The sequence below is a fragment of the Dendrobates tinctorius genome, unplaced genomic scaffold (genome assembly GCF_039654945.1).
Source record: "Dendrobates tinctorius isolate UK_male_01 unplaced genomic scaffold, ASM3965494v1 ptg000022l, whole genome shotgun sequence".
In the NCBI taxonomy this organism is placed as follows: Eukaryota; Metazoa; Chordata; class Amphibia; order Anura; family Dendrobatidae; genus Dendrobates; species Dendrobates tinctorius.
Window position 1 is genome coordinate 115,800,226 of NW_027361690.1, and position 11,885 is coordinate 115,812,110.

Below are 11,885 nucleotides of genomic sequence, written 5' to 3' on the forward strand. Positions count from 1 at the left end.
GACCGCAGAATGTAAGGGTCTGGATTCCTGCAGAGCAGACACAGGAACCTGACTCCTAACAGTATCATACCACTGCAAATCTGCCACGACCCAGCCGTCCCTCTAAACTTTCATCACAAACAAGGAGAAGACTGATCAGAGATGCAGCCAAGAGGCCCATGATGACTCTGGATGAACTGCAAAGATCTACAGCTGAGGTGGGACAGTCTGTCCATAGGACAACAATCAGTCGTACACCGCACAGATATGGCCTTTATAGAAGAGTGGCAAGAAGAAAGCCATTTCTCAAAGATATCCATAAAAAGTGTTAAAGTTTGCAACAAGCCACCTGGGAGACACACCAAACATGTGGAAGAAGGTGCTCTGGTCAGATGAAACCAAAATCGAACTTTTTGGCAACAATGCCAAACAATATGTTTGGCGTAAAGGCAACACATCTCATCACCCTGAACACACCATCCCCACTTTCAAACATGGTGGTGGCAGCATCATGGTTTGGGTCTGCTTTTCTTTAGCAGGGACAGGGAAGATGGTTAAAATTGATGGGAAGATGGATGGAGCCAAATACAGGACCATTCTTGAAGAAAACCTGTTGGAGTCTGCAAAAGACCTGAGACTGGGACGGAGATTTGTCTTCCAACAAGACAATGATCCCAAACATAAAGCAAAATCTATAATGGAATGGTTCACAAATAAATGTATCCAGGTGTTAGAATGGCCAAGTCAAAGTCCCCAGACCTGAATCCAATCGAGAATCTGTGGAAAGAGCTGAAAACTGCTGTTCACAAACTATCTCCATCAAACCTCACTGAGCTCGAGCTGTTTGCCAAGGAAGAATGGGCAAGAATTTCAGTCTCTCAATGTACAAAACTGATAGAGACATACCCCAAGCGACTTGCAGCTGTAATTGCAGCAAAAGGTAGCACAACAAAGTATTAAGTTAAAGGGCCTGAATAATATTGCACGCCCCACTTTTCAGTTTTTGATTTTCCACAAAAATTTAAAATAACCAATAAATTTCGTTCAACTTCACAATTATGTCCCACTTGTTGTTGATTCTTCACCAAAAATTTATATTTGGTATCTTTATATTTGAAGCATGATCTGTGGGAAAAGGTTGAAAAGTTCCAGGGAGCCGAATACTTTCGCAAGGCACTGTATGCACACATACTGTACACACAATGTGTATAAACCAGACCTGGGCAAGAGACAGCCGTAGGGCTGGAAACCAGAGGTCCACGGGCTGCACGGTGCTTGCCCGCTCGCTGTCTCCATATGCGTGTTGTTTTTTTTGTTTGTTTTTCATGTGTATGGGATGTTTGGGTGGGCATAGGGGAGACATGCTGCACATGGTGCTGCATATGGAGGCGACATGCTGCACATGGTGCTGCATATGGGGTCGTCATGCTGCACTTGAGGAGGCTATGGGGACCTCATGCAATGCCTATTGGGAGGCTGTGTGGGCTCATGCAGTGTACATAAGGAGCCTGTGTTGGGCTCATGCAGTGTATATAAGGAGGCGGTGTGGGGCTCATGCAGTGTATATAGGGAGACTGTGTTGAGCTCATACAGTGTATATAGGGAGGCTGTGTTGGGCTCATGCAGTGTATATAGGGAGGCTATGTGGGGCTCATGCAGTGTATATAGGGAGGCTATGTGGGGCTCATGCAGTGTATATAGGGAGGCTATGTGGGGCTCATGCAGTGTATATAGGGAAGCTGTGTGGGGTTCATGCAGTGTATATATGGAGACTGTGTGGGGCTCATGCTGCATATGGGCAAGGCTGTTTAGAGCTCATGCCGTCTATGGGGGTGGATGGTGTGAGGCTCATGCCACCTATGGGGGAGGAAGGTGTGGGGCTCATGCCGCCTATGGGGAAGGAAGGCGTGGGGCTCATGCCGCCTATGGGGGAGGAAGGCGTGGGGCTCATGCCGTCCATGGGGGAGGAAGGTGTGGGGCTCATGCCGCCTATGGGGGAGGAAGATGTGGGGCTCATGCCACCTATGGGGGAGAAGCTGTGGGGCTCATGCCGCCTATGGGGGAGGAAGGTGTGGGGCTCTTACAGTAAATAAGGGGCTGTGGGGGGGCTCATACAATATACAGAAGGGGCTGTACTTGGGTTCAAAAGATATACAGGGGGATGTCAGCATTCTTAACTCTGCTCAATATTAAGTGACACAATTAATATAATAATTATAATATGTATATTGATTGTCAATTTCATCCTATTTGTTCTGCCCTCCACAACAGTCACAGTCTCTCATGTGGCCCCTTGGGAAAATTAATTGCCCACCCCTGGTATAAACCACATAAAGCAAGTATCAATGATGTAAATAATATGTGAAGGAACTATATTAAATCCCAAGTGTTCTGTGCCCAAAGGGACCCACAAAGACAACATGGCAAGTGTACACACTTGGTCAAAATTGTTGGTTTAATGACAGAAAAACCCACAATGGTCCCAGAAATAACTTGAATCTGACAAAAGTAATAATAAATAAAAAATCTATGAAAATGAACAAATGGAAGTCAGATATTGCTTTTCAACCATGCTTCCACAGAATTTAAAAAAATAACTCATGAAATAGGCCTGGTCAGAAATGACTGTACCCTTAATTTAATATTTTGTTGCACAACCTTTTGAAGAAATCACTGCAATCAAACGATTCCTGTAACTGTCAATGAGACTTCTGCACCTTTCGACAAGTATTTTGGCCTACTCAAGACCAAATTGCTCCAGTTATCTCGGGTTTGAAGGTTGCCTTTTCCAGACGGCATGTTTCAGCTCTTTCCAAAGATGCTCAATAGGATTTAGGTCAGGGCTCATAGAAGGCTACTTCAGAATAGTCCAATGTTTTCCTGTTAGCCATTCTTGGGTGTTTTTAGCTGTGTGTTTTGGGTCATTATCTTGTTGCAAGACCCATGACCTGCAACTGAGACCAAGCTTTCTGACACTGAGCAGCACATTTCTCTCTAGAATCCCTTGATAGTCTTGAGATTTCATTGTAGCCTGCACAGATTCTAGACACCCTGTGCCAGATGCAGCAAATCAGCCCCAGAACATAACAGAGCCTCCTCCATGTTTCACAGTAGGGACAGTGTTATTTTCTTGATATGCTTCATTTTTCCATCTGTGAACATAGAGCTGATGTGCCTTGCCAAAAAGTTCCATTTCTGTCTCATCTGTCCATAGGACATTCTCCCAGAAGCTTTGTGGCTTGTCAACATGTAGTTTGGCAAATTCCAGTCTAGCTTTTTTATGATTTTTTTTCTAACAATGGTGTCCTCCTTGGTTGTCTCTCATGAAGTCCACTTTGGCTCATACAGCGACGTATGGTGCGATCTGACACTGATGTTCATTGAGCTTGAAGTTCACCTTTAATCTGTTTAGAAGTTTTTCTGGGCTCCTTTGTTACCATTCGTATTATCCGTCTATTTGATTTGTCATCAATTTTCCTCCTGCGGCCACGTCCACGGAGGTTGGCTACAGTCCCATGGAGCTTAAATTTCTGAGTAATATGTGTAACTGTAGTCACTGGAACGAACATCAAGCTGCTTGGAGATGGTCTTATAACTTTTACCTTTAATATGTTAGTCTATAATTTTCTTTCTAATCTCCTGAGACAACTCTTTCCTTCGCTTCCTCTGGTCCATGTTAAGTGTGATACACACCATGTCACCAAACAGCACAGTGAGTATCTGTAACCGTCTGTACAGGCCACTCACTGATTCCAAGACTGTAGACACCTATGATGCTAATAAGTGGACACACCGTCATTTAACATCTCCCTTTTGTCACATTATTTTCAGGGGGAGTTTAATTTTTTTTTTTAATTCTGTGGAAACATGGTTGAAAAGCAATGTCTGACTTTCATTTGTTCATTTTCATAGATTTTTTTATTTATTATTACTTTTGTCAGATTCAAGTTATTTCTGTGACCATTGTTGGTTTTTCTGTCATTAAACGAGGGGTATCAACAATTTTGACCACATGTGTATATAAACAATATAGGTAATAACATAAGCAATTGCAGATCAGACCGAAAGTAAATGCTATTGTGGCGCCCCTGAGGGTTCAGTCGCCACAGAGGTACTGCACCTCCCCCTGAGGTGTGATACCCCACCATTCAGGTAAGGTGGAGACCCCTGACCACACTCCAACACCTGCATCCCACACAACATAGTAGTGCAGCAAAGCACCTTTGGTGGCTCACTGCTTGGAACACGAAGAGTGGTGGGAGGTGGGTGAAGCTTAGTCTGCACAAGAGAGCTGGAGTTCATTAGGAGCCAGTCAGTCTGACTAGGAGTCTGTGAGAGAAGCTCCCCGGAGAGGGATGGATGAAGGAAGTCCTGCAGCAGACCTCAGTGACCTGAGTCTGCTGGCACAGGAAAGAGATATTCAGAAAGCCTAATTCTCCATAAGAAAGATTGATTTGTACGGAACGTAAGGAGAAGAGAACTAAGGATAGGGTTAGAGCAGAGCCCTTCCTCAAGTTCTAAGCGCATGGCCGGGGTCCGGACCACGAGGTTGTATGGATACTAATGGTCCTGCGACAGACACCGGAGGAATAGAAGTTGTCACCACTTTATTCCCACACAAGACTTGGGGGCACAACAGCAACGAGAGTGAGCCGGGACTTAGTAGTAAGGAGTCCCCGCCGCAGGCTACAGCTGTCTGCCGTACAAGTAGAGTTCTAAGAACATCTGAAAGGAGGCACTCCAGTGTAACTCAGTACTGTGAGTACTTCACTACAAGCGCTAAGGAGGGAGACGTTCAGAAAAGGCACATATGTTGGCGGAGTGGTGGAACGGAGTACTTCATCTTGCCTGGTGGTTGGCTGAGCCCCTGACCTGGAGGACACGGCACTGAGGCAGGCATCTGTATGCACAACAGACTGAGTAAAGCTTTGGAACTACATGCCCTGGTGTCCTCCGCTTATTCCTGCGCCAACCCAATCAGCACTGCTACATCTCTGTGCTTAACACTGCACCATTACGCTCTCCTCACTAGCTCTCCATCTACACTGCCCTGGGACTACAGCCCTGCCTGTGGAGGGCTACACCATCATTGCTGCACCACACCATCTGTCCCAGAGGATCTGTCTGCAGCGTCGGCTTAACATCTTCATTGCCGAACACCACAGGTGGCATCACGAATCATTCACTCAAACTTTCATCATCATCCGCACACTCCACATTCCCCTTTTACAATGGATGCCCAGGGCCACGGACCGGGTCACAGCTACCGTGACATCTCCCATTGAAATCCACCGCGCCCGGCTCCGAGTACCCCGCCGTCCTGGCGATCCCTGGCGGGCGATCCACTATACCATAAATAGTGCCACTCCTCCGCCCCGCAATCCAACGCTCATTTCTCGTTAGCTTCTTCCTCTTTGTAATATGTAATTTTTAATTTTGGCTTGTGGTATTCATGTTTGTGTTTTGTATTATCAATTTGTTTATTAATAACTATATGATGTAATGTTATTGTCTTTTGTAATTATGTTTACATCTATTTGGCTTTTGAGTGGATTTATGTTTGTATTTACCTTGAGTGTCCTGGACTGGTATTTCAGAATGTGTCCACCCTTTGTCCCTGACACTCAGTATGATCATTCCCAGATTGCTATGCTTTATGCATTTATTCATTTTACTGTCCCTTGTTGATCCTTTTCTACATTTTTATCAGCATCCAACAGGTTGTATAAAGAAGTATAAAGGCAGAACTTTTTTTATGCATAAACTGTGCCTCCCTCCTCAATTGACCCCTAAAGCCCCCGTCACACACAGCGAGATCGCTAGCGAGATCGCTGCTGAGTCACAAGTTTTGTGACGCCACAGCGATCTCACCAGCAATTTCGCTGTGTGTGACATGAATCAGCGACCGGCCCCCCCCGCTGGGTATCGCTGATCGTGCTTGAATGCCCTGGACATTTTTTTGATCGTTGGTCTCCCGCTGGCCAGCACACATCACTGCGTGTGGCAGCGGGAGACCATCGATCAGCGAGCTGGTATCCAAGGTAAACCGCAGGTAACTAAGCACGCACATCGATTAGTTACCCGTTGTGTACCTTGGATACCAGCGTGCTGGCGCTGGGAGCTGGTATTCAAGGTAAACAGCCAGTAACTAAGCGACGCGCGCGCTTGTTACCCGCATCGTCGCTGGGCCTGATCACCGGTGAGATCTGCCTGTTTGGCAGCTCACCAGTGATCATGTATCGACACACCAGCGATCCTGACCAGGTAATTTCGTTGTCGGGATCGCTGGTGCGTCGCTATGTGTTACAGGGGCTGTAGTGGCTTTCTACGTTGGCCTTCGCTTGCCTTGGCCAATTGTTAAATTTTAAAATCCTTCCAGGTGTAAAATGGTGAGAAATAAGGAGGAAGAGAGCTCCCAGATGGAGGGACAGCAGACCCCCTTCACTATCATTACCAGTAGTAGTTCGTACAGAAGGACAGAAGTTAAGGCTGAAATACACATTGCACCTGCAGGGGTTTTTATGACATCCCATTGTAAATCCATAGGCATTAACACTTTTATGAATGGAACGTTTTGGGTGTTTTTTCTTGTTTTTGCCATTTAATTTTTTACTCCCTTTCTTGCAAGAGCCATAACTTTTTTATTTGTCCATCCACACAGCAGTCTGAGGGCTTGTTGTTTTTTTTTTTTTTTTTTGCGGGATGAGTTGTAGTTTTGTTTTGGTGCATAATCTGTGTGGATATTGGCTTTTGTTACTTTTTTAAAATATTAATTTCTGTTGCAGAAACGCACTTTTTGGAGGGATTTTAATGGGGATCCTAAATCTCTAGGTAAAAAATAACTGAACTGGAATTGTATTGTTGTGTTTTTTTGTTGCATTTCCACATCAAAAAGATGCACTCGTTCCTCAAAAACTCTCCGGGTTTACACACATCTAAAATAACATGGTGTGCACATACCCTAAATGGTCTGTAGGTGTAGACACTTAAAGTGGCATTGAGAAAGGGTAATAATGTGTATCTGAGGTGGGCTTAGTCTATTACCCTTGTTTCATATGTAGTGTTTTTTCGTGCTTTAGGCCTGTTTCACACTCACGTTTGCTGGTGTCAGACACAATCCATCAAAGTGTTGAAAAAACGGATCCGACAGTGACCCTATTCCTTCACAGCTCCTGCAGTCTCTCTCACCAGTGGTCACCACTCACCTGACTAAAATATTTAACCTCTCTCTTTCTTCAGGTATATTTCCCTCCTCATTTAAACATGCCATCATAACCCCTTTACTTAAAAAGCCATCCCTGGACCAGAACTGCACTGCTAACTACAGACCTGTCTCTAACCTTCCCTTCATCTCTAAACTCCTGGAACGCCTGGTCCTCTCCCGTCTAATCCGCTATCTCTCGGATAACTCTCTTCTCGACCCCTTACAATCTGGTTTCCACTCTTTACACTCTACTGAAACTGCCCTCACTAAAGTCTCTAATGATTTAATAACAGCTAAATCGAAAGGTCATTGCTCCCTGCTGATTCTCCTGGATCTCTCTGCCGCATTTGACACTGTGGATCACCAGCTCCTCCTCACTATGCTCCGCTCTATAGGCCTCAAGGACACAGCCCTCTCCTGGTTCTACTCCTACCTCTCTGACCGCTCCTTCACTGTATCTTTTTCCGGCTCCTCTTCCTCTTCTCGTCCCCTTACTATCGGGGTCCCGCAGGGCTCAGTCCTAGGCCCCCTCCTCTTCTCTTTATACACTGCCCCTATTGGACAAACAATCAGCAGATTTGGGTTCCAGTATCATCTCTATGCTGATGACACCCAATTATACACTTCTTCCCCTGACATCACCCCTACCCTAATTCAAAATACCAAGGATTGTCTGTCTGCTGTCTCTAGCATCATGTCCTCCCTCTATCTGAAACTAAATCTCTCTAAAACTGAACTTCTTGTGTTTCTCCCCTCTACTAACCTCACTCTACCTAACATCGAAATAACCCTGGAGGGTTCAACCATAACTCCCAAGCAGCATGCCCGCTGTCTTGGGGTCATATTCGACACTGAACTTTCCTTTACTCCGTACATCCGATCACTCAGTCGCTCTTGTCACCTGCATCTTAAAAACATCTCCAGAATCCGACCTTTTCTCACCTTTGAAACTGCTAAGACTCTTACTGTCGCTCTTATTCATTCTCGTCTGGACTACTGCAACTCTCTTCTGATCGGTCTCCCTCTTACCAAACTTTCTCCTCTCCAATCCATCTTGAATGCGGCAGCCAGGGTCATATTTCTGTCCAGCCGCTTCACCGATGCCTCCATATTGTGCCAGTCATTACACTGGCTACCTATTCGCTACAGGGTCCAGTATAAACTCATCTCTCTCACCCACAAAGCTCTCCACTGTTCTGCACCGCCTTATATCTCCTCTCTCATCTCTGTCTATCGCCCTACACGTGCCCTCCGTTCTACAAATGACCTAAGACTAACATCCCCCGTAATCCGAACCTCGCACCTCCGTCTCCAAGACTTCTCTCGTGCTGCTCCAGCTCTCTGGAATGCACTTCCCCAGACGATCAGACTGATACCTAGCCCTGACCTATTCAAGCGCGCTTTGAAAACCCATCTCTTCAAAGAAGCCTATCACATCAACTACTCAGCAAGCTAACTTTGCCCTGTTCCCTCCTTCCAAATATTATTCTGAATCTGCACCCTACTATTCATCTGTCTCCACACCCTTCATGCACATGATAACTGCACTTGATACTTGTCTATTGCGCTTAAACACACGGGCTGATGACCGGATCATGCAGCTTTATATGAAAATCCCTATTATAATTGCCAGACCTGAATTAACAAGCATTTCTCACCTACTGTGTCCCCCCATTTCCTTGTAGATTGTAAGCTTGCGAGCAGGGACCTCACTCCTAATGTCATTGTTTGAATTGTCTTAACTTGTATTGAATTTATTGTCTGTACATGTCCCCGCTTAATTGTAAAGTGCTGCGGAATATGTTGGCGCTATATAAATAAAAATTATTATTAATTATTATTATTATTGCAAACAACTGATGCACCGGATCCGTTTTTTGACGGATCCGTTGAAGCAGTAATTGGTGGAATGTTAAAGGGACAGATTCTGGAGAGAGAGAGATATATTTTTTGTGCCTGAACCAGTTTTGGGATTAAATTTCATGAAAGGAAATTCTTCCGGGCATGCTCAGTTGAAAGAAATGGAATCCGTCAACTGATTCCATCATGTGTCTGACAGGGATGGATCCATCACCCATAGGCATCCAATCTACCAGACAACGGACGCCGACGGATACGTCACCGTCCGCCTTTTCGACGCAGACAAAAAACGTTCCTATGGACGTTTATTTTCCAGACGGACCTCAATTTTATGACGGATCTGCCGCCCAACGGACGCAATGGAAGGCCATCCGTCACAATCCGCCACCAATACAAGTCTATGGCGAGAAAAACGGATCTGTGAGGCAAATCCGTCAGATCTGTTTTTTTCCCCAAACGGCGAATTGTGACTGACACCTGCAAACGGAAGTGTGAAACAGGCCTTAATTGGTTTACAAAAAAAGCCATGAATTTCATGTATTGCGCAAGAATACCTTCTGACTGTACTTAAAAAAATGTAAAAAAAAAAAAGGCAAAACTAAATGTCAGGGAAAACTAAACAAAAAAGCCAGAAAATCTGTAAAACAACCAAGGATCAGTAAAGTATACACTTTTTTCACATATAATTTGGAGTGCTGCCTGGTTTTCTTGGTGTGTGTGTATATATATATATATACATAGATATGGTCAATGTATAATAATGCGCTAAATAATAAGACCTTCATTTAATGGTGTTCCTTGACAGTAAATAGACTGTTAGCTCTGGGGACAAACTCTTTCTTGTTGTATTATCCTATAACAGAATTGTCAATGTATAAAAATGTCAGTACACGTCAATGAATAAAACATTTACTATTGTTCCTTTATCTTTGAAATAATTTCGTAGCCTATGAAAACCCTAAGTGATCCCTGCATGTGTATATATCATTTACTGTTCACCAAATACCGTCAAAGGATCCGATAATTGTGCTGTACAATTGTTTCCACAGCTGAGCCCACTTTCCATGAGTGGCTGTTACTACGTGAGGGAAGGCATGCACATTTGGGAAGTTTCCACTCCCCTCTGAAACCTGTGAATTAAGCAGAAGAGCGGGAGAGAGCTCAGACAGAATGACCAGATTCACATTGTCGGGATGTCTGATGCTGGAAGCCGTATTTCATGATGGATGTCACTGACGTAGCAGACTACAGTGTAATGCAAGGTTTTGGTGTATTTTTCTTCAATTTCAGAAGACTAAAACCATCAGGGTATGTTCCCGTGGGGCATCGAAAAAAGAAGTGACATGAGCAACAGCAAAAAACGCAGCGGGATTTTGTTGCAGAAATGCTGCAGATTTGCTGCACATTGCAACCTCTTGGGTTTGTTCCAACTGAGGGAATAAATAGTGGAATTTTTCCAGGAAAAAAAATCAATTTTTTATCACAGATGCAGCATTGTGGATGTTATTTCTTAAAATCGCATGCTTCAGAGAATATCCACAACATAAATTGGCATAAATGAAAGTCCCACATGTCAATTCACACTGCGGATTTCATCCTTTAAAACGTGAAGGGTGAAATAGGCAGCAAATCAGTTGTGTTTGTACAATAAAATCAGCATAAGTTTTTGCAGCTTGTTGTGCACATGCCCCGGTCCATTTTATTTTCTCCTATTTGCCTATCGTCTTCAGTACCTCTGTTGTCTTCCTGCATTCTTTAGTAACTCTACAATTTTCCCGAGCTCTTCAGAAATTCTGAAATCTGTCCAAGGCTTTCAGTAACTCTGCTTTCTGCATACGTTCCCCAGTAACTCTGCTATCTGCCCGAGGTCTTCAGTAACTCTACAATCTGCCCAAGGTCTACAGTAAAGGTACTGCCACACTTAGCGATGTACCAGCGATCCCAACCAGCGATATGACGCGGTCAGGATCGCTGGTGCATCGCTAAGTGGTCGCTAGTGAGCTGCCACACAGGCAGATCTCACCAGCGACATAGCAGGGGTCGGGGGTCGCTACTTACCTGTCAGACGAGGCGATCCTGACGTCCTCCCGCCCGCGTCCATGCGTCGCTCGTCGGCGCCACAGGAAGCCCAGCAGGAAGCTGACGACGAGAAACGGTCCATGACGTTCTCGCGCGATCAGCGATAATCAGCGGGGGAGCCGGTCGGAGGTAAGTATCACACATAGCGATATCGCTAGCAATATCACTACTACGTCACAAAAACCAGTGACGTTATAGCGATATTGCTAGCGATATCGCTTAGTGTGACAGGCCCTTAACTCTGCTGTCTGCTTACGTTCTTCAGTAACTTTGCAATCTGCCTAACGTCTCCTGTAACTCTGCTATCTGCTTGTGATTTCCTGGATGTCTCCCGCCTGCCAGTGGTTTCCAGTATCCTGCCTGCGTTCCAGTGATCTTCTTGATGTCTCCCACCTGCCTGGGGTTACCAGCATCCCACCTGCTTGTGGTCCCCTGGACCTTTCCCCCCTGCCTGTGATTTCCAGCGTCCCGCCCGCTTGCCTGCGATTTCACGGACTCTTTTTAGACTTTTAGTTTGCCTTCTATATGACCGCCTACTTGCCTGTGGTTTCTTGGACATCTTCCGCTTGCCTTCGGTTTCCAGCATTCAGCATTCCACCTATCTACCTGCAGTTTTCAACCTCTCAGCTGTCCAAGTTTCGATTGCTCTACCGATGTGCTTGGCCCTTGTGCCCAACTGGACCTTGAACTTGGAGGATCTCCCTCACCTTGCGAGACTGCTTTATGTAACACAGCTGTGGATTTCATTGCAGATTCAACACTG

General features: G+C 45.1%; 1 long non-coding RNA gene across 1 annotated transcript in view; it reads left to right on the forward strand.

The window, feature by feature from the left end:
* Window positions 1-10,714, forward strand: part of LOC141084370 (uncharacterized) — a 29,448-nt gene extending 18,734 nt beyond the window's left edge. The window contains exon 3 of the long non-coding RNA XR_012230988.1: window positions 10,093-10,714. This is a non-coding gene — a long non-coding RNA (uncharacterized lncRNA). The remainder of the gene's footprint in view (window positions 1-10,092) is intronic.
* The last annotated feature ends 1,171 nt before the right edge of the window (window positions 10,715-11,885 follow it).